Here is a 23,332-nt window from a genome sequence, read left to right on the forward strand (position 1 = left end):
AGAGCTCGCTGGACAGGTTTTTAGCCAATGGCAAGTACCCAGGAGTGCTCTAGTGATAGCCCGTTATTCAGCACGTTCATTGTGTATACTGGACCCCCCACACTCCCTCCCTCCTCTGGGTGTCTCTCCTGATGCCACAGAGGGAGGGGTAGGTGTGTGTGGGGGGGTAAACATGTTCCCATGCAGGGCTGGAGTCAGCAGAGAAGAGGCTGGTCAGCGTTAGTTAGGGACACGCCATAAAGAGCTTTAGGCCATGAGTCCAGCCTAGGGTCCTCCATTGTCCCAGGCTGACTGTCACTCACACCAGTGTATGAATTCAGTGTATAGCCTACCAATATACATTAAAGGGATAATCCTGTGAACATATTAAATTGGCATAAACCAGTATGGGGTTTTCAATCAGAGTATTTGGTGATTTTTATGCTGGTATTATTGTAAGGGATGTTGTGAGATGAGTGGAGTGTATACTGGCTATACATTTCTTTCTTTTTCTATGTTAAGTCGAACTGTTTTTGTTTTTTGCTTTCCTTTTTATATATACATACATCAACTTTTCCCAAAATAATACATGGATTGCACTCACTAATACATTGAATAGTGTTCCTGATATCACAAAAAAGAAATTGAAACCTAGTGGCAGTATGGAAATTACCTAAAATTAAACATCAACATTGTGTGAAATTGTTTATTTTATAATTCTTCATTTTTTATAGACCATAAAAAAGTTGGTTTTGAGTGTGCATTGGTAATGATGAGTTGTCACACAATCAGAATCAACCGTTGTGGCTGAAAGGAGGCTGAGGTTTGGCGATATGAAAGGTTAGGTGTCTATGTACCTTTGTGACACGGGTGACAGGAAGTCTAATTTTATGAAAAGAACGGCACAAAATGTTCAGCACCCAAACATAAAAATGCACCTGACATATTTAAACTTACGTTCACTGAGGAGAAGCAACATTTTAAAACCAAATGACCAAATAAATGATTCCAGACCAAAAGTTAACAGTTGTTCAGGACTGAGCAAAGTGCGCAGTTTACAGCCACTTCTCGAGCAAACAACAAACTGACAGTGCTCCATGGTCAGCTGATACCGTCACACTTATTGAAAAAATATGCACCAAGAACAATGTAGTTTTTAGTCTTTTTCAGTGCAAAGTATCATATAAGTACTTTTATCAACTCAAGAGTCACTATAGATTACATTAACTGAACTTAAGAACTTTTTATCAAGAGATAAGAGGGTTTTGTGGTTTAAAATAAGGAGCATCTAGCAGATATTTTATTGTGAGTCAATACCTGCACATGAAGTATTTATTTAGAAAGCATAAGCCCCCACCCTTTATCTAAAACAAGGAGGAAGTTAAGCCATAAGAACACTGTATTCATACGAACTGAAAAAGACATAAGAGAACCACAAAAACTGAGTGGATGTTCAACAAGTGGCAGAAGTCTACCAGACCGGTTCAGAGGTGACCAATCAGAGCACAGACCGGAGGAAGCAGAAACGCTCCTGCCCCGACACAAGCCTAGCAACAGGCTGCAGCCAGTCAGAGACTAGAACAACACTTTCATCGACCAATCACAGCTGTTCTGAAAAAAAGAAAGGAAAAACAGAGAAAAAAAGTTTTGCAGAGGCATCGAAGTTTACTCAAAGTTTAACTGCAGTTATATAAAAGTTGCAGAGTTTCACCAAAAGAACTTGTTTTGATAATTGTAAGTTCTAAGTAGTGACTAGACTTTCTCTCAGGAAAACAACTCTCCCCTACTTTACAACCCACGAAAAACCACAAGACTGGACTCATGCCAGCACCCTAAAACAGTCAGAAAAACACATACTGATTTAGTTAAACATATAAGAACTGCGAGCTCTACTTAAGGAACACAGATTTGATCACTTTTAACAGATGGTATAACTTGGTAAAATGTGCTAACTTTCTTCGATGGTTTGTGTGTCCCCCCCTCCTCACTCTTCAAACACGACTGGAGTTTTGAGTGTTTTCATCTATCACTGCATGTATGTTAAGACGCTGCAGCCTTAACCCTTTCCTGCCCAGCTGCCAAAGCCTTCTGCGCGCAGTTTCTAGGGCTATAAACTGACTTTTATGTAATGTACCAGATATAAAAGTAACTCTAGGACGTTCCAAAACAATATTACAAAAACACCCTGTAGCCTGTGATTTAGTATTGTTTAAAATGAGAAGGTACTAAAATTAGGACAGTTTACGGAAGCGGTTTACAGATTTTGAGAAGCTGAGACATTAAGTAGAGACATATGGTCAAACATTATCTTTTTAGGACCCGTCATTCAATGTCAGGAACAGTAGCATCCTGGGAAATCTCTCCAGATCTGATCCAGGATAATGGTCAGGAGAACTAAGCTGGAGAATTGGGCTTTTATGCACGTATTAGTTTGCTGTAGGAAAACCAATTTTCTAATATTTCCTGTGATTAAACTAAAATGAAGAATTGAAAAGGTATCCAAACAGGACTGGAACTGTCTGGGGTCTTGTCTGATGTATGTTGGAGCTGCAGCCTATCACATGGTTTGCTTGCTGTGTACCCCTCCCCTTGTCCCCCAGACCAGCCTGTCTCATCCTGCACCAACAATAAGAGGAGGCAGCTTTCCTTTCAAATTCTGTGAAACTGAAGAGAACACTTGGAAATACATGGAAAAAGTGGAAAAAAAAAGTCTCCCTCTACAATGTTCCACTTAAAAAAACAAGTAAACATTTTTTTGACAAGGGCATGTAGTACCAATTCATAACTTACTTTTTCTCAAGATACAATACATCTATTTGAATTTGTCACTCCCAAACTCATAGATACACCTATATGTAAACCACTGCAAGCTTAGACAACACAATTCAATCTGCGGACTTGACGGTAAAATTTGCATCATATTGTGCATATAGAATACATATGAAAAGTGGCCGGTTTGAGCCCCTGGTGTGCACGTGAGGAAGAGCAAGTTCTCTGGGATGTTATTGTAACTGAGAAAAGGGCAGCTGTCACAATACAACAAGCTGCAAGTGAAAAGATCCCATAGAAAAACACAAAATACCAAACTCCCCTGTGCTATCTTTAGCCAATATGACACACACACACAGTCACTTCAAATCAATGAAGCACTTTCAGCCTATCCTTTACCCTATTATACACTTTCTATTCCTCCAACAACAAGTCCCAGATGTCTATCCTGCTTTTTATAACCACAAAAATAACAAAAGTTAAAACGACTAAAGGCTAATGTAATTTACCTCATGTTAGTGGTGTTATCTTAAACCATGTTAAAAAGCTAACAGACTATATGCGCAATGTCAACTGTGTAAAGAAAACAACCCTTTTTTTTCTCTCTTTTGCTGAACGAGCAGAAATGATTCATCTTGCTGGGAACGGAGCCAAAACTGTTGTTGGTTAGATGCCGAATAAATTCTAATAGGTCCTTTTCGAACAAGGCACAAAGGTCATTGTACAAAGACATGATTCCTTCCCTTTAAAAATACTAATAAACAGCGTCATAGCAACAGATTAAAGTATAAACATGTATTTCAACAGGGATTAAATCTAGGATCGATCAAAGTGTAACAGGTTGTGACATAGTTGGGAAAATAGTGTTTTGCAGTATAGATAATGTTTAATCGGCTCTATTCTATTTAAAGGTCAAGGTGATGTAATTTAATGGTAGTTTTGAAGTTAACAATTACCTTCTACCTTTAGTTCAGTAGAGATGGGCATTTCCAAAACTGAAATGATCCAAATTATTCTCGTGAAGGTGTATGGAGTTTAATGACACAGTGGAGTACTACCTGTCTTACCACATGACAGCACAAGGTGGAAGAGACATCAAGGTGGAAAAAAAAACACAACTCCAGGTACGTTTGTGATGAAGAAACATTATAACATCAGAAAATAGCGTAATATGGGCCTTTTAAAATTCAATTTAAACTTGTTTACTTGTTTGCATCTCCTGAAAAGTCCCCATACTCAAAAAATATGCATGATTTTATAGTCTGTGTCTGAAGTTTTAAACAAAACAGTGCTAAAAGAAAAAGAAAATCCTGAAATTACACCATTTACACCAATCATAAACGTCAATGTCAACGTTGCCTTAGTGTTTGAGTTTTGTCCAAGTGTTGACCAGTTAACAATAAATACAATTACAATAAACGTTCCTATCATATACATACATGCATGTTATATTAGTCCTGAGCTTGTATCATTTTCCATAAGACTTACAGACAGAGGCTCCTCTATGCAAGAACCAAGCTTGATGGTGGTGAAGCCAGTGATCCGGGCCCCACCACATGATAAGGTCACGACGAAATATCTCATACAAAGCCACTGCAGGATTTTAAGTATTGCCCCCAAACGAATTCACTATAGTTTTACTCTTGCCCTTCTCTTTTTCCACTCCTCAGTCCCGATAACCTTTACCAAGACATATCTGGATTTGTGAAAGCAGTGAGATGTGATACTAGCTTGTACTTTTAAGAGCTGGGGAGTGATAGGGTCTAATCGTCTCACTTAAAAACTCCTTTGCGCGTGTCCTGTTACTTCATTAATTGCCAATGAAGGGCCCGACTGAAAGACAGAACAAAATAACAAGCTTCATCGGGATGCAACGTCACGCCTGCACACTGCCCCATAAATGTTTAATGTGTTATGAAATGTCTCTTTGATTAGCAGGAAACTCAATCACCTCTGTACAGTACAAGCAGCTTCAGCTTGTCAACAGCAGGGCCTTTTATTACCCTGCAGACTGAGTTAGAAAACTACACGTTACTTGTTAGGGTGAAAAAGCCTTCTATATGATAACGAAATGAAAATAATACAAAAGTAACATGTCAAAATAGTGCTTCCAAAACCTGAGGATTCTAGTCCTGTGTCAGGTTCAGTGTTGAGAATTTGATTCCTGGTTCCTATTTGCTCTGTCTTACATCTGTGAAGTTCAATACAAGTAACCATAATTGGTAATCACAACATTTTTTTAAGATTTTTTAAAAATTATGTCAATGTAAAACCTTTATTTTAGAATTTTCTCATATACAGTATTTTCTAAATGTGTTCTTTATCCTGAATTCTGAACTAAAATAGTAATATATTTTAAAATACCTTATATTCTAGCTACAAAATGTCAAACTTGTACTTGAGGTACTATTTGAAACTGAATGTGACTTTCCTTTTCACAAAACAGGGGATGTACTGTTAACTTTGTGTCCCTGCATACATATCTGTCATTTATTATACATGCAAGGACATTATGTTCCTCCCAGTTTCCTCTGATGACATAAACACGCTATTGTCCTGTTTGGTGCAGGTATCAGTCAGATGTAAAGCAGCCCTGGTCCCTTTGTCTCCTGAACTCATTTTAGCAGCTCCTCCAAAACCAGAAGCTGTGGAGCCCTCACTCTCCACAGATCAACAAGCCAGTTCAAAGTTCAAAGGTCAGAGGGAGAAGTCTGAGTCACGGTTTTACATCTGCCCTCAAATACACTTTAGTGACCTCACCTAGTGCCTTGTTTGCTCATCAAAGGCCTTGTATTGTCCTCTTGTAAAAAGTCTCCTATTGGTGTCAATGCGAGAGTTAGTTGAGAAAAAACAAGTAGAGACAGATTTTACATCATTAAACCAGACTTGTGAATGCATGTTGAAAACAAGCTGATTTTATGGAAAAACATGAATTCATAAATGTGTTTGGTTCAGCTGATCATCGACTTCACACTAACAAGGCAAAAATATCCACAGATATCTGTAAAGAACTTAATGAAACCTTTTCTCCCACCTTGTCTACTAAGAACGTATTGCGTGCATGAGCATTGGTTGTGATCAGGGAGGCTGATGGTGCAGATTGGCAGCCTCACTTTGATCTGTCTACCCCAGGGCAGCTGTGGCTACAATAGCACCTTACCACCACCAAGTATAGAGTGAATGAAAAATACACTGTACAGTTCTTTGAGTGTCTTGAAAGGCGTTATATAAAGTCAATACATTATTAATAATAGTAGTAGCAATTTAAAAACTTCCATTGCCTTCTCTTGGGAACACTACATACTATTTACTTGTTATTTGGTGAAGTGTGTTTTGATCAGTTTTATGTGATGCCTTGTTCATAAGTAAAACTATAGTTGCCTGGATTTAGTCTTTGGTCCAATGGCAACCTGGACCTCATAACCTCACAGAAAAGTGTGTGTGTAGTGTGTGTGCTGCCACAGTTAGTGTCGGACATATTTGCCCAGGGGTTAATCAATTACAGAGTTGTGGGACCAAAAAGAAGGACAAACCAAGCACTCAAATTCTCCCCTGCAGTTCTCTATAGACTTCAGTCAGTTCCACACATTTCTATATCAGATCTAAGATAGCAGCTCTCCAATGCCTGAGTACATTACAGGCGACAAACAACATTCCAATCTTATTCCATAACACAGAAGGGGCAAATCAAAACGTTCAACATACTGTTTTCTGAGTAAAACCACTGCTTTATCATGTCAGTGTAACTTAATCTCAACTAAGTAATTCCCGATGATAAGATGAGCTATAAGTCAGGGCTGATTTTGTGGTAAAAAAAAATCAATAGCTTTTGAAGCATTACTTGGAAAAACTAAAGCTACAGTAATAAGATTAAAGTAGAGACAAAAACAAATTAAGAAATTATTTATTAACTTACCAGGCAATATATTTAGTTGTTAAACTTCATTGTAAACTTGTAAGCTACAATATTGATCTAAAACAACTTAATAATATAAACAGGTTCATTGACCTGTTCAAAACTGTAGAATGAACTCAATGGCTTCCTGCTTCACAGTGGTATGACATAGATTGTCTTGTACTTCATGTCATTTTCATGAAAAACAGCTACGTAACATTATTGAAACCTACATGTATGACTGTGTGTGCCAAAGTACAACTCAAATTAAGTTACATTATTTTGAACAAAGCACATTTAACAAAGCACAACATATAGTCTCCATACTTGGAAAGGCATTAAAAACATGTCTTACAAAGTTTAAAAGAAAAGATTATAAAGTGGGTCATCTGAAGTTACAAATAACAAAGTTATACTTTTATAAGTTGGCCAATAGGAAAATGGCACTATATTGTGTACTGTTCATATATTTCAGCACCTTTTCGATCATAGAGAATGTACTTGTCATGTGTTGTATTGTATTAAATTGAGCCACCTGCTCCTTCCCAACACTGATTATGTCACACTAATGGCCGAGGTGACAGAGGGCATTCTGGATTAATGTCAAAATGGAAAGAGTGATAAACGCTGAGCGTGGAGCCAGCGCACCTTATTTGAGCAGCACCTTATCATGGATAAGTAAACAGCCTTCACCGTCTGGAGTGACATCACTGTCCCAGATAATCAATAACCAGGCACTTCCTGTACAGCGCCTAAATCGATGACTTTGTACACTGGATTACCTATCTGTGCCCACTCACCTGAGCTGCACAAATGGGACACACAGCGTATCCCAGGACATCATCAGAGACAGACCCCTGTGCCACTTTGTGCCCAGGGGACTGTCTTGTGTGGAGTTTGAGTGCAGTGTCAGCCCATTATAGGATTAGAGCCGCCACAGCAGTGTTCAAACCTTCTGTTACTGTCTAAATGTGATAATAGCTGCTGCCTTCAACACCAAACGCACACACCTCAGAACTACAGCCACTGTTCAATAAGAGACAGATTGAACATTAGCAAGCAAGTAAACAAATAGCCTACAGTATGTATAGTTACTAGTTTGTTCTATCAAAATGAAATGGAAAATCACATAGCTACTTAAAGGTGCAAGATGTAACTTTTCTGGAGTGTCCACCACCAGCTTGTCACCATGGAGTTGTTACATATAGACCTCTATGGAGATGAGCAGTTGACTTCTTAAGGCCAGGTTACAGGTCAGATATATAGAGGAGACCCTGCTTAGAGAAGACATGTTTTTGTGGTGTTTCTTAAGCAAAAAAAGACAGGATTAAATGACCAAATGCAAGTCAGATAAGTTGAATGCCATACTGTGGAACATTACAGACAAAGCAATAGCATATTCATGGAAAGTTACAGTATGAACCTTTATTTGTCCTCAGTTTCAGTATATGTCTTGTTCATAAACCATGTGTGGTAGGTGTTATGAACAAAACACAGTTGGCAAAACCTGAACCTGAAATCTGCATGACGTTCAGACTTAGAAATGTATAGCTTGTGGCATGTTACTGTGATGGTGCAGTCGACAGGATGTGTGCTGCTGCTATGTGCATTACCACAGTGGGTACATATGTAGGCCTTTACTTTTCATGGTTGTCTTTTGTGATGGTTATTTTGCACAGAACACTGCATATTCATTTAGCATACTAAACTACTGCATTAAAGGTAAACTTTTTGCTTTGCCTGGAATGTTCCATGGTATGACATTTAACGACATTTAACATATCCATCTAGCATTTATTCATTACGGGTGTTTCTGTTGCTCAAAAACATAATAATTCCTTCTGCGAATAGGGGCAACTCTCCACAGATCTGAACTGTAATGCAGCATATGCTTGTCTCCCTCGTCATAGCTAGGTTTAATCTGTACTGTGGAACATTTTAGACACAGCAATAACATTTCCATTACACCTTTAAAATATGACTGCACAGTTAAGATGTAGATGAATAAACAAGATTCTAAATTAGATACTGGAGTTTGCAGACAGTTAATTAGCCCAGTGTTGATTCACTGACTACTGTGTAAAGTGGCACAGTACATTATGTCGTTAGTTATGAGGTTTGTGCTATTTATCACTATGGCAAATCTCCTCCAGCTTTGCATGCCAGTCGTACCTTCGCTCCTATATAATCTCATCGCTGTGAACGAGATGTTTTAGATGCTGATTTGACTCTAAACTTCGGCTGGGGTTAGAGCTGGGGCAACATTTTAATTGCTGACAAAACAGTAAGTTAGGGGTATTCAGGTATTATAGTTGACATCCATATGGTGCTAAATACTGTGAATATAAGTATTAATGGCTAAACAGTCAATAAAAATAGTTATACATTATAAAACATTGCTAAGTACTTTCTAAACATAAACAAATATCAAATGATCTACTTGGTATGCTGGTAAACATACTACAAACTACTACTCAATTACTACCATCTCATTGTAATGGGACTAACAAATAAGTAAAAATTACCAAAGTTGGCTTTCTTCCCAATGGAAACATCCAGTATTGCATAAATTGAAGAATGATTTTCTTTCATACATAATTCTAAACTAACCCAGAAAGAACCACGAGTCAGTGTCTCCTTTATTCAAAAGCATTACAGAACCAGATAAACCAACTGACCCAATTCATTATCACCCTTTCTGATTTCTAACAATACTGAATACAATACCCAGCTCTTGTGTGATTGTGCGCACATGTCTGAAGAGGAAACCTATTCTCCTAACCCTCCGTAGCGGCCTTGGCCTTGGTCCGATAAATAAACCTGGGCTCCTTTTAGCCAACTCAGCTCAAATCCCTGCGAGGGCCATCCTGCTGTTCAGAACACATCTCCCACCGGAAAACAATACACAATACTTTGGCTCTCCTTGAGGCAAACACACAAAAACAGTTAGTGCAAGACTAGAGAGGGCAGCTCCAGGAGCAGGCTCGTGAAATGAACCTTTGACTTTCATGTGATAGAATAAGAGCAAAACCATGTTATATGCAATGTGACACATATAATGGACATGACATGAATGTTGTAGGTTGACAATTTTGCCAATTAATTACGAGTTCTTCACTTAACTTAAGGGAAACTTAAGGGATGCACCGGTCCAATATTGGTAGAGTAAAAATGTGCTGGATTGGATATTGGCTTCCAAATATCAGTTCAGCCATTATCCTGGTTGGACAATGTAACTGATGTAATTAGACTATGCACTGGTTGTAGTCAGTCCACAAAGTCATGTAATGTTTGAATTTGTGAAATTTGTTATATAGTTGCTTGAAAGATAAATAACACATTTGGATGAGTTCTGTCTCATTTTATTTTGTTGAAAGTAATTAAATGCCATTTTCAGATGCTTAAAGCTATAGTATCGAAGTCAGTATCGAAACTAAAAAAGCTGGATTGGTGCCTTTCTAATTAAAATGAGAACACATTCAGAATTACCAGCCAATGTATATTTTAATTTGGTTAAAAAAGTAAATTTTTAAAGGCTGACTGTAGATGAAAGTAGAAAAGAACTGCCAAATGTATTTCTATAAAGCTATGGATTTATATTTGCTAATATTGTGACAATGAAGCATTTACAATATATGAACGGAGAACAAACAATAAAAAACAAAAAACAAAAAAAACGTTAAGATCAAAGAACCAAATCCTTAGAACTGGTACTGCTGTCATGGAGTTGACAAAGTTCTGTTGCTGCATGTGTATTGTGCATTGCAGCCTCACCCCTATAGCCGTCCTGCAGCTAAACATATTTAGACTTGTATTGTTCCTTTTCAAACCCTGGATCTATACATTAGACCAACACAAACCACATTAAAAGCAGCCACGCTAACACTCAAACATCAAAAGGACTAGAGCACACTCTGCACTGTGTCCATAGACCAGACAATGGACAGTGGGTTTGAGCCATAAGGGGAGCCTGTTGTGGAGTCACTGGGCAACTGGGACAGCAGATGTTCCTCTTCCCTTCCCTGACACTCTAGTCTGGATAGGGCAGGAGGAGGGAGGGGCTGTGTCTATGTCCGTCCACCTCTGAGCAGACACCTTTCACTGAGCACAAAGGAATGACTCAGCTATAACTTTTGAGGAAATGAGCAGGACATTGATTATTTGCAAATTGAGCCAAACACATAAAGTTTATTGGGCTCACATGGACAGTAAAAGTGTGGACTTAGACTAGCTGTTGGTTGCAAAGAGGACAGGCAAACAGGTAAACCACAGAGCACGAGTGGGGGAAAGGTCATTTTGGGAAGAAAAACAAGTTGGTTTCATATCCTCTAGACCAGTTCCTGACAAGTATTTAAGTATCAGCCTTTGTTTTTGACTACTCATAGCAGTTCATATAGAAACCCTTATGTCAAATGTACCAAGCTGGAAACATTAATGCAGTTGACCACCATTGTGTTTTTCTGCTTTCTGAGAAGTTGAATTCTTGAAAAGCTAGTGGGTAACATTTATTTCAACTGAGCAATAAAAAGAACAATGTTTGGGCCAAGTCACTCTTTATTTGATTATGGGACCATAGGAACTAACTGAGATGACTCCTCTCTCTTAAGAGTCTTTTTTGCTTTTTTATTCTTAAATAAGTTTTCAATGCACCAGGAGAAACCGTGCTAGCGCCCCCAGCTGGCTTTTGTATTGCCAGGCCATCTGAGTATGTGAGGTTTTCCATATATACATAGTACTTAGTTATAAAGTTTTTATTACTAGCAGGAAATTTGTTTTGCTCAAGTATATCACTTAATAGAAACATCTTTCAAATACTTAAACAGGCTATTATGGGTGTGATGTTTTCTTCAGTTTCACCATGACCCCTAAAATATACAAATTAAAGCTGAGTCCACTAACTTGCACTTACTTTTTCCACTTTTTTGAACAAAGCTGTAATCTCACTTGTTATAAGCAGAACAAGCTTGTATTTTACACCTGGGCTATTTTCTGCTCCAGGCGTGTGTGTTTTGCGGTGACTAACCCTCAGCAGGAGTCATCTTACAAAAATAAAGGAGCCATTGGCCAAGGCAGGATGGCAGATGCAGGACAGGCATGTGAGCTATTTGTACACTTATGTAAAGAGATGTACAGCACAGAAAACAACCTCAGAATGAATGAGCCCTCTGTGATCTACATCTCCTCCTTGAAAACATGTTTGTAAAAGAAAAGACGGATCAGGACGGATGACAGAAGGGTCAAAGGAAAGTGAAATACAACCAGCAGGTGATTGGTTTTCAGTTAAGTGGGTCACTATGGTTGGTGTGTGGTAGACTGTGTGTGCATGGATTAGGTATAATCTGATGTAGTTCACCTGACACAGTGTAATGGTTCATTTTGGCTTTTCTTTTGCCTTTACAGGTTTGTCTGTTTGGTCAATAATATATTTTTGCCTGAAAAGTTGTAGTGATGTAATGGAAAAGGAATTCTCAATGGTCAAGACGGACTGCCAGCAACAAAGCACAATTCTTAAGGCCCATACTTAGCCCATTACATCAAACATGTGAATGAAACAAAACTCAATTTAAGGTATGTTTTTGATAAGGTAACAGCATACTAACATTTTGTGTAATATAGGACCTTTAAACTAAAAATAATAACATGTAATACAAAAAACTAAATATAACACCAACTCTAGATTGAATATAAGACCTACAGTACATGTATACATCTAACAATATAAGGTTTTATTGGGGAAAAACAGGTAAAGGTGCATCTAGTCTGCAATCTGCTAATTCTCAATACTATAAAACCCTGTCTCTTCTTAGAATAGTACATTATTTGTATTTTGTATTTGATCAAAAATACAACTTGTGACAACAAACCGACGTCAGTTAAAATAATCTTTTTGGCAAAGGTAACATTGTGACATTCCAGCCAGCCCACTATCAACCTTCAGTTTACAAAGCTGTTTTCTGTCTTGGCTCACACAAACACAGCTTTGTATTTATATTTCAATAATAAAAGTAGTTTTAGATGGAAACATTTTGAAGCAAGCAAGTAGTTCCTATCCCTGAAGCTGGGAGTTAACTGTTACCAAGAAAGACTAGTTACAGATGTTATTATCTGATAAATACAAATGTAAGAACACACTTTATTTTGTTAAAATAATGTTCAAAATATCAGAAAACTGTGTTGTTGTGCATAACTTTTGGATACAATTCTCCTTGTGATATCATCCATATATTTAAACTCTCCACTTCCTGTAACTTTCAACATATTTTTCTACTTTTCTTTGTAAATTGATTCTTGATTTGTGTAAAACTATAGTTTATATTTACAACAATTAAGCCCATCAAACTAAATCAAAATGAGAGAAGTGTGAAAATCTGCCATAAACACTTTAAAACCTGGAAAATAACCAGTTAGAAATACACTACCACATCAACAAAATAAGGACAGGTTGTTGCCTCCCTTAACTTTTTGTAATACTAAGAGACTATAGGCAGTATAACTACTTTTCAACTACAAAAACAACTTCCAGTAGCTATTTTTAACGAAGAAGAAGAATGAATTTGACCCTTTGACTGAATGTATACAGTTCATGACTAACTTCAGATCAATCTTCTCAGATAGTGTACTGTATGCATGTGTTGACTCCAGAAAATACCAAACATAACTTTTCCATGTTATGCAAGGCTTAGATACACAACAAGCTTGCTACTACTGCTTGAAGCAGTTTGGCCCCAGCTCCGACTTTCCTCCTCTCATGTGATCTTTCTGAGAAGTTGGATTCTTAAAAAGCTACAGGCAAAGTGAAATAATTTAAATTGAGCAGTGAAAAGAACAATATTATGAACCAGATGCTTAGGCAAAAATCACCCTGTGTTTGATTATGGGACCCCAGGGACCCACTAAGATGACTCCTCCCTCTTACAGTCAGTACTCAGAGTTATAGCCTTTGCACAAACAACATGTCTCCAGAATAAAGAGAAGGAGATGAAGGGGGGAGAGGCTTTTGAGGAGGTGGGGGTAACCTATATACTGACTCTCTCTCCTCTCACTCTTTAAGGTCCCAGCAGACTTGACTTGATAAATAGCAGGCCTCCTCAAAGCAACAGATGCAAAGACTACAGCAACATTGTTCATCAGCGTGGAGGAAAAAAAAAATCTTCACGGCTGTTCCACATACTAAAAGGGAGAAGCATGCATAGAAAACAAGATGGAAGAAACTTACTTGAGTAAAAGTTGAAATATATTCTTCGTAATTAGGATTTGATTGTTGCTTAAAACTGTGATTTATTAAATATACTTATTTCTATATGTTTTACTAGCTGCATTATACAATATAACACATTTTAAGACAACAGAATCATAAATTAACAGTGTATATTCAAACATAGGTATTTTGGCAAATGCTTCACTACTACTAGACTAATCATCACTTTTAGAGATTTTTTTTTTTTTTATTTATAATTTGTAAAGTTTAAGGGATTGGACACCCAGCACATCCACAACAAGACAGACTTGTGTTAAATCTGAACTTTTAGAGATTTAAGGGTCATTCTAGTCGTAGAAAACATATTGATTGGTATCGATCCACTCAAAACTGCCTTATTTCACACCAGTCTCTTGCGATCTTTCTTGCTACTTCTTTGTTATTATAATATATTGTGATGTGTGAGCTACTAAGTTCAAGTAATTTCCCTTGTGGATCAATACATTTTGTGTAAGTTTAAATAATAATAATTACATTTATAAAAATCAAATTAAAATGTTCTGTAGAAGGTTGTCAATATTAGAACCAAGACATGGAAAATACAGCCTTAAAAGCAGCTTATTGTACTAATACACTCTCTTTTCCATTGTATTTCACCAATTTGTGCAGGTTTCTTTGCCTTGAAAATCAATGCTACTTTTCTTTGTTCATAATGTCATTTCACTCTGTGACGTTAAAAAGACGAAACTCCTCCAGCTGAAAGACTATGTAGTGTGGAAACAATTTTAGTCGGGAGAAAATATGTTTTGCATGCTGTTTTTCTGTGAAAGGTTGAAAAGCATTTCTTTCCAAGGAGGGATGGTGTTTTTCCTTCAGAGCGGCACAGAGGGCTACAGTGGAGGATTGTTTGGTGTTTTGTGGCTGCTTAAGGAGAACGTGCGCTGTGAAGTGGGTTGTGCAAGTTGTTTTGTTTGAAAGAAAAGACCAAGTAATTTAGGGACAAAGTTTAACTGAAATACTCAAGCTAACATACGGCCTGCCACACTATATTTTTGCTCTTTTACATCAGAACAACTTCTTTAGTTCATTTAAGTTTAAAGTCTGTTAAATGGGACTATTGAAAATGAAAATGTAACTAACTCTGTAGTTTATTTATTTTAGATGAGCGATATGACAAAACATTTCTTTCATATTTTTCTCTAATTTATCACAAGTAATGGTAAGTAGCTTTATAGAGCCTGTATTTATCAAGCTTCATTTAAGCAGGTTAAAAACAAATTTTCCAAAGGTGACCTGGGCCAAATAAGTGATAACCGCATCTGCTTCAACTGAGAGTCCACACTCCACTTCACAGAAAAGCACAGTAGTAGTAGTACAGTAAATATTTCCCAGTTTTGTCAGTTATACTCTTTCATGCTTTCATGCGATGTTTCCTAGTCATATGAACCATGGCTGTACCAAAAAGGCTTGCATTGGACAGTTTAAAACACATATCAAATCAATCTGTAGATCAATGCACAACAGGAGGCAGACGATTATCTATGGCGCCACCAAATGGAAAACCCACGGAGAGGAGACAGCGATTTTACGGAAATAGCTATTTAAACCATAAAGCCATGGTGTTGTAGATGGATTTAACTTGGCACATGACTCTGTTTATGTGGACTGGTTGCTTTTAGATGGAATCCTTCCCGTTTTATGTCTGGACGCTCTGTTTTTCCATTTATACAAAACTGTTTAAATTTAAAACCCCAGTCACCTCTGTCCCACAGTTGTGGGTTTAAATGGCCCGACTATCTCACTGTTGGGAGCATGTTAAGTGCATTCGACTCCAGTACTTCTCAGGAGAGCAGCGGGGGCGCAGGACAGCTCCTATCGGACGTCCCATTGTGTTGCTATGGTGACTGCTTACACAAACAAGCTCTTGACCTCAAATAAGACACAGGCCAGAGGACACAGGCTGTAAAGTAACAATATAGTTACAGGAGATTTAAAGGTGCACTATGTAAAATTTCTGGTGAATGGTCCATATGGCATTAAACTGAAATATCCACATGGAAACAAGCAGGAAACGCCACCACCAGATCAAGTTACAGGTCAGATCCATGGAGAAGATGGCCAACTCATAGTAAAAGTACATGTATTTCAGCATTAAATACACCTATGTACATGTGACTGAATAAATGAAAGGTAGATTAGTTTAAAGGTGCATTGTGCAAATTTTCTGGTGGAATGTCTGTGACCTGCTTGTGTTCATGGAGATGTTATTGCTTTGTCTATAGCAACTAGACAATACAATTATATGCTAAATTATAGGTCAGATCTGTGGAGAGGCAAGCCTGTTCACAGAGAACATTATTGTATTTTTGAGCAATAGAAACACCAGTAATGAATAAATGCTAGATAGATGCGTTTAATGTCATACCATGGAACATTCCAGGCTAAGCAATAAGGAGGTAACGGACTCTCCACCAGAAAAGTTATGCAATGCACCTTTAATGCCATACTGTGGAACACTTCAGACCTTTAAGCTAGTGGCTTAAAGTTTAAAGACAAAAGTTACGACATATCAGTAGTTGGCAAACAACAGCAAATGTCTGATATAGGATTAATATTTAATATCTAAGCTCCTTGCTGCATTGACTTCTTGATTCTAGTGTTACATTCATTAAATAGCACAAATTCCTCCTTTATCCAGATTATGAAATAGTTCAATAGGATTTTATTGTTATCAGCTGAAGTGGCTAACCATATTTGTTGGGGTCAAAAAAACAACGAGCAGACAAAGTGAAAAACAAGTCTGTGTTGTAACAAAACTGGTGTGTCATCAGTGATAGAGAAGTGCTAACCACACAGACTGACCATTGTGTTGCCCATGTGTACGTGGTCTGAACCAAAACGATGACCCTTCCACCTGTTTGTCTGTGGGTCAAGCAGATGTGCCACAAGGATTTCACGTACTTAAAGGGACAGGATCTAAGATTGAGATTTATAAATAAAAAGTGAATAAACATGACCTACCTGTGTTTCCAGTTATGAGGCAGACATGTTCAAATTGAACACTGATTTTACTGAGTAGTAATGCTGATTTATTTTTAGTTATAAAAATATTAGAGTTGTTTGAGTTATAATTCACATAGTTTAAACTTAAAAGGCCCCTCTCAGATCTGAATCCTCACTACCTAAACTCCAGCACCTGCAGCCATCATTAATAAGTGTTTCTGCAGCCTCTGCAGTAGGGATGCACTGACACGATACTGGTATTGGATATTGGTGCCAATAGTGGAAATTCTAGTCAGTGTAAAGGGGTCTCCAACCTTTTTCCACCGGTGAACTACTTTTACAAAATGAAAATGCCAAAGAGCTCCTCATTTTAGCGGTCACAAGAAATTTAGTAAATTTAAGAGCCACGGCCTTAGATAGGGTACAAGTAGATGTTTATACGTTTATTTAGAAATCATACATTTACAGTGGTAATAGGCTTTTAATCAATCCAATTTTAGCTATTCAGCACAATATGTATAATTCAGAAATCCCTTGGTGAGCTAATTGGAAGGGGTTGGAGAGCTACTGGTAGCTCCCGAGCTACAGGTTGGAGACCCCTCGTTTAAACCATATCTCATCTTGGCTTCTGAACTGGTGTAATAAGACAATTTACTGGTCAATGTTGGCCCAAAACATCTCATAATATTAAACTTCTACTGTATTACAAAACACCTTTGGATATTTTTTCTTCCTTATGCTTTTTGTGTTTGAAGGAAATAAAGTCTATTTTCTGTCTCTGTCTTGGTATCGATTGATTATGGGGATCTGCAGATACTTAAAGTCAAAGTATCGACATCGGTATCAGAACAGAAAAATCTGGATTGGAGCACCTGGAGCCTACTCTGCAGCTCAGTGAGTGAATCCTGGAGGTTCTGAACGTTCATGTGAGCAGCTGTCTCTGTGGAGATGTACAGGCCTAATGCCACTACTCATGGCTAAACAATAACAACTCCACGTAGACAAGCAGGTGGCAAAACCCCCACCAGAAAAGTTACATAGTGAACCTTCAACAACTCTAGCTAAACAGTTGACGTCAAAACAGCCTGTTGACAAAGAGAGCCACGAGGTGCGATAAAACTCTACAGTAAATATCTGGAGCGTGGTCGGATTTTCACACTGACATCACTGCGTGGGAAAGTCGCTTCTTGTCCTCCTTTATCTACGGCTGACCTCAGATATGTTCAACGAAGAGCTGTTAAAACTGCAATTTCCATGCACGCCTCACACAAAACCTACACACCTAAAGCTCATGTGTACAGAACTGAGCCTCTTGCCAACATACACACGGCCCTGGAAGTCATGGAGGAAGCCTGTTAGAGAAGGGAAGGAAATGGGAACACACCCCTGCATCTGAACGGGACAGTGCCAGGAAAAAGAGAGCTTTGGTAGGATATACACGTACAAGATGGAGCTACAGAAGTCCAGATAGGGGATTTAAAGCTGAACAACCCAATTCTACAGTACAATGAAATCTGTTAGCTATAGCACTTATATTATTTTAAAGCTGTAATGGACCAGGTTTTCTGAGTCTTTTAGAAGTAATAGAATAATAAAATAATACAAAACATCCAATTTCAGTGACATCTCTAAAGTCACCCATGGCCCCTGATACAGCATACCTTACCTTAATCAAAAAATATGTTTTTACAATCAGAAAAAAACAGGTAAGACAGATTTAAATAGGCCTTGGCCTTAATGGCTGTTTATTGTATCTCTTTAATAAAATTTCTCTATTAGTTCCATTGTATATGTGTTTTTGCTTTTTTACACAGGAATATCCATCAGAGACATCCACAAATACTGACACAAACTGATGTCCATGATTGAACTTTATCCCAGCAAAAATCTGCCATCCCTCTTCATTAATCTATATAGGTCTAGTGATGTCATGTGAAAACAGGTAATAGAGCTGAAAGTGATAACACAGCAAACTTCAGAGACAGATGAGTCACAGAGTCTGAAAGTGATTAGATAACTGTGTTATTACGCTACGTGAGCCCCGAGGGACCAAGATCAGGTTTCACTTTAGTTAACACACAACAACGGTCGGTCACGGGTTATGACACTTATAAGCCTTTATAGGAGCTGATTGAAAACATCGCACAATACTCATTAACAAAAGGGTGAAAATAAACCCTCCTTTCAGTCATGTTTACTCTTCTGTGTGCAATGTTGTTTCACAATAAATAAGCTGTTATGTTTTAATTGTGATCTAAATAACTCACCTGTACGTAAACATCTCTTGCATAAAAAAAGACTAACTAAATGTAGTAAATTAGGGTGTGTTCACACTTGTGCATTCTCCACATGAAAATTTGAACTAAACCAGGACCAGACCAAGTCTACATCAGGATTAAAATTGGCCCAATTTAGGACCAAAATTAAGTGTGAATGCATCCTAAAGTGATCATAAAATTGGGCAAATTGGGTTAAACCAGTGATGAAAATGTTAATATAATTTCAGAATTTATTCTGGAAAATTACTTTAAACATTAAACTAACTAAGACTATAACTGGATCCCACAGACACACCAGGCATTAGTGAACCCAGCCCAGCTCTTGAGACAGTTGGAGTGGTTCTGGAGCAGTGGGGGTTGCCTGAGGTCCTGGTTGGTGATCTTTCTCACAGTGATGTAAATGGACATGTCAGAGGCTGCTCCCTGTTCCTCTGTGGTGTGACTGTGGGGTCAGAAGATCAGCCTGCAGTGCTCTCTGGACAGGGCTTGGTCTATTTGGACATACACAGATACACAAAGCCACTGCTACTTGTGGATTCCGCTGAGCTGGTACACTGGTTCATGGAAACTTTGTTTGTGGTGTACTTTTACACCTTTGTATCATCATTTAAATCAAGCTGTGATAGATAAATTAAAACTGTTTTCAATATATCAACCAATATGTTTGCATGCACAAAGAGAAAACACAGGGATTGTAGAGTGCAACCTAGAAATACTGTCTGGGGGTTATTATTCAAATTTCACATAATATATGAGTATAACTACTGGATATGCATACTCTTACTATGCAATAAACACCAAAAAAAATATTGGACACGTGTTAAAGAGACAAATTATGCTTGATTTCTAACTGGCTTGTCTTTCATTGTTTAAATTAGATATTTAAAATGACAAATAAATCCTTGCTTTGTTTGTAGCCATGTGAGAAACAGTTAGCTTTTTCTCAAATTTCAAACAAAATTTCAATACTAAAGAATAGGCTCAATACCGATTCTAATGCTAATAAAAAATGATAATAAAAATATTCTTTCTTTAGGCAATAGAATGTAATTTTCAACATTAAATCATAGTGCTTTTCCTTTCTGTGCCCAGGTTCCATCGTAGTTCATGAGCATATACTAGTCTACGAGCCCATACCTGCTAGCCAGGCTGGCGCCACCTAGTGCCTCAATTTCATTTCTCTCCAGTGACTAGGTCAGGAATTGAAATACACTAGACAGTTTGCAAGAACCCCGGAAGTTGTAGACCACCCAACGGTCAATCAGCGAAGAAGCTCAAGTGAATCCATGACTGTGTCCCTTTTTGTGGTACAGCACAACAGTAAACAAATTGGCCGAGATGGATGTAGACGAAGTAGAGAACGAGGATTTAAAGCCAGAACAAAGGGAATGTTTGGTGAATTTTATCAAGGGGAAAAACGTTATTGCCCCTTTTCCTACGGGATTTGGGAAAAGCTTAATATACCAATTAGCTCTGATAGCGGCGCACTACATACATCATGACCAAATAGCAGCGATGGGTTAAATAAAATAAAAAAAACCTGCCTAACGTTGAGCGAATGAATCCTAATGCTGTAAGGTGTGAATCAGGCTTTATCTGCATGGAGATTTGAACAAGAGTGGTCTGGAAAAGTGCATGCAAAATCTATAATCGGAGGTGCATTGGACAGCTTCATGTATGTCTTTGTCTGTAACAGCTGCACAGACTTGGACCAAACACCACCCATAGTGTTTTTATTTCTCCATGTTTTCATCGTCTGTCTATTGTCTGTCTTCCAATAGGTTTTACCTCTAGTTCTTTACAGGAGCTGCTGTCATCTCCACAACTCCCCACTGGCCTGTTCTTCAGCTCAATCTGTCCTCTGCTTTTCATTACAGAGACTGTTGGGGATAAACCAGTGACAGTGATGAGAAAAAATACTGTAATAAAGCCACCTCCTCTGGTGATATTAAAACATGTTTCTTTTGTTGTTCCTTGATAGTTATGTTGACTCAATTGTGGTAGGTCAGACTGTACAATATCAGAAACAAGTCAGAATTTACTTTACAGATTTATAAGCAAGGTGAGATGAGCCTGAGTGCAGAAACACCTAGGCTACTTTCTACTGGGCAATATGAATATGAAAATATGACAAGAATAACCACAATTCTTTTTTTTTCTCACATTGTTCGATCCTGTTTCGTTTTTATTTTGTTTCCTGAACATAACCAATAAAGACTTTTAATAATTGTCATTCAATACAAAAATGGTTAAATTCTTTCTCCAAAATCTGAATTCTGCTCCAATGTGTTTACCATGACAGATGATTTGCTGTTGAAAAAAAAGCCAAGCTGATCATTGACAATCACTATTAAAGTTTGATTAGATACACAGCTCTAATTTAGTGGATCCAAAACTTGATTCTCTCAATTTAAATCTATGAAATTCTCTACCAAAGACATACCACGCTATCACAGCTACAATCACTTCTTCCTATTATTGTCCATCCCTATTTAAGATTTAAAGCCACTCAATTAAGTCTGTAGGAGTGTAGGCCAGTGCAGAATGTCACACAGAGGTGTCACAGTACAGATACACGCCCCCACCACCACAGTTGTCGCTCCTGACATGACATTACATAACACACTGCCCCATTGTGTATCATTGGGTGCGTGCGGATGGGTATTTATTACACTGTGGGGACTAAAATTTGTGTATGTGTATATATATATATATATATATTAAATGTGTTTCTCACCTTCCACGGTGGTAGGTCTCTCTCACCCTCATTGAGCTCGGGTCCTCTACCAGAGGCCTGGGAGCTTGAGAGTTCTGCGCAGTATCTTTGCTGTTCCCAGTATATATATATATATATATATATATATATATATATATATATATATATATATATATATATGTGTGTGTGTGTGTGTGTGTGTGTGTATATATTATATATATATATATATATATATATATATATATATATATATATGTATATATATGTACTGGGAACAGCAAAGATACTGCGCAGACCTACCACCGTGGAAGGTGAGAAACACTTTTTTTTTTTTTTTTTTTATATACACAGTCTCAGACACAAAAGTCTTGTCGCTTATCCATTTTGTAGAAACAGAAGCTTATAACCTGACTTTAAATTAATCGATTGGTTTTAGAAATGTCTCATATGAAAGCTAAAACCTCCCAAATTATGCTCAATATACTAAAATAAATTTGCTTCACTGAAGAAAGATTGATCATTTAATGAACACAGAAAGGTCAGATTTTGACAAGACAAAAGTTTTGTCGCCTACAGAAAATTGAACAAATAATTTACTTCAAATACAAAAATATGTTGCATAACATCAGTGAATTAAGTAGTGGTGCTGTGAGATCCATATTTAATATCTTGTATGACTTCCATGAGCTTGAAGGACTGCATCCATGCGGTTCGACAATGATGAATGAGTGTATATATACACACACACACACACACACACATACATCATGAGGACCACTATGGGAACAAAAAGAACGGTCTCCCAAAACCTTCTTATTATATTAGCAATATAAATTAAGTTAAAATATGTGATAAAAAAGGTTTAAATGAATGTTTAGGTTAAAGTAAGGCAAGTTGACTATGTTTAAGGAATGTAAGTCAAAATAAAGTCCTTACAAACCCAATAGTGCTGTGTGTGTGTGTGTGTGTGCGTGCGTGCGCATGTGTGTGTGTGTGTGTGTGTGTGTGTGTGTGTGTGTGTGTGCATGTTTGTGTGATGTGGGTGAGGTGGGTGAGGTGGGGAGGGTGTCACATGACCCTAGACAGACTGCACTTCAGGTCATTTACCCTGAAGTCTATAAAATGTTACATAGCTGAGCTGAGCCATCAAGACATCCTCTTTGTATTTACCATTAACATCCTGGAGCCAACTGAACAAAACAAATCTTATCAGTTCACCAGATTAGGAGTTAAATAAGGTGCAATTCTATACAATTCTATTATGTAATCTAAAAGTGGAGAATGTTTTAAGACAGCAAGAAGGTGTGTGCTATCACAATATACTACACATGTTTACACATATGGAGATGATGATAAATTTGATAATAATAGCAAGTAACTAAAGTTCAAATGAAATGCTATTTCATGACAGGCAGTAATATTGTACTGAAGACAGTTGATATTTTAATTTTAAACTGTAACAAAATCAGACTCAGAGGCAGCAGTATGTTGAA

The 23,332-nt window shown here is 37.6% G+C and overlaps 1 long non-coding RNA gene across 2 annotated transcripts; it reads left to right on the plus strand.

The window, feature by feature from the left end:
* Positions 1 to 11,779: 11,779 nt before the first annotated feature.
* On the plus strand, positions 11,780 to 13,858 carry LOC129407715 (uncharacterized). 2 transcript variants are annotated; one of them, XR_008631690.1, is made up of 3 exons: positions 11,780 to 11,908; positions 12,044 to 12,211; positions 13,695 to 13,858. It is a non-coding gene; the product is annotated as an uncharacterized LOC129407715 (long non-coding RNA). The 2 variants fall into 2 exon arrangements; XR_008631689.1 differs by having other exon boundaries at positions 11,811 to 11,922.
* Positions 13,859 to 23,332: the final 9,474 nt, after the last annotated feature.

This window comes from Boleophthalmus pectinirostris, unplaced genomic scaffold (genome assembly GCF_026225935.1).
Source record: "Boleophthalmus pectinirostris isolate CB_2022bp ecotype Guang Dong unplaced genomic scaffold, ASM2622593v1 HiC_scaffold_13, whole genome shotgun sequence".
Classification (NCBI taxonomy): Eukaryota; Metazoa; Chordata; class Actinopteri; order Gobiiformes; family Gobiidae; genus Boleophthalmus; species Boleophthalmus pectinirostris.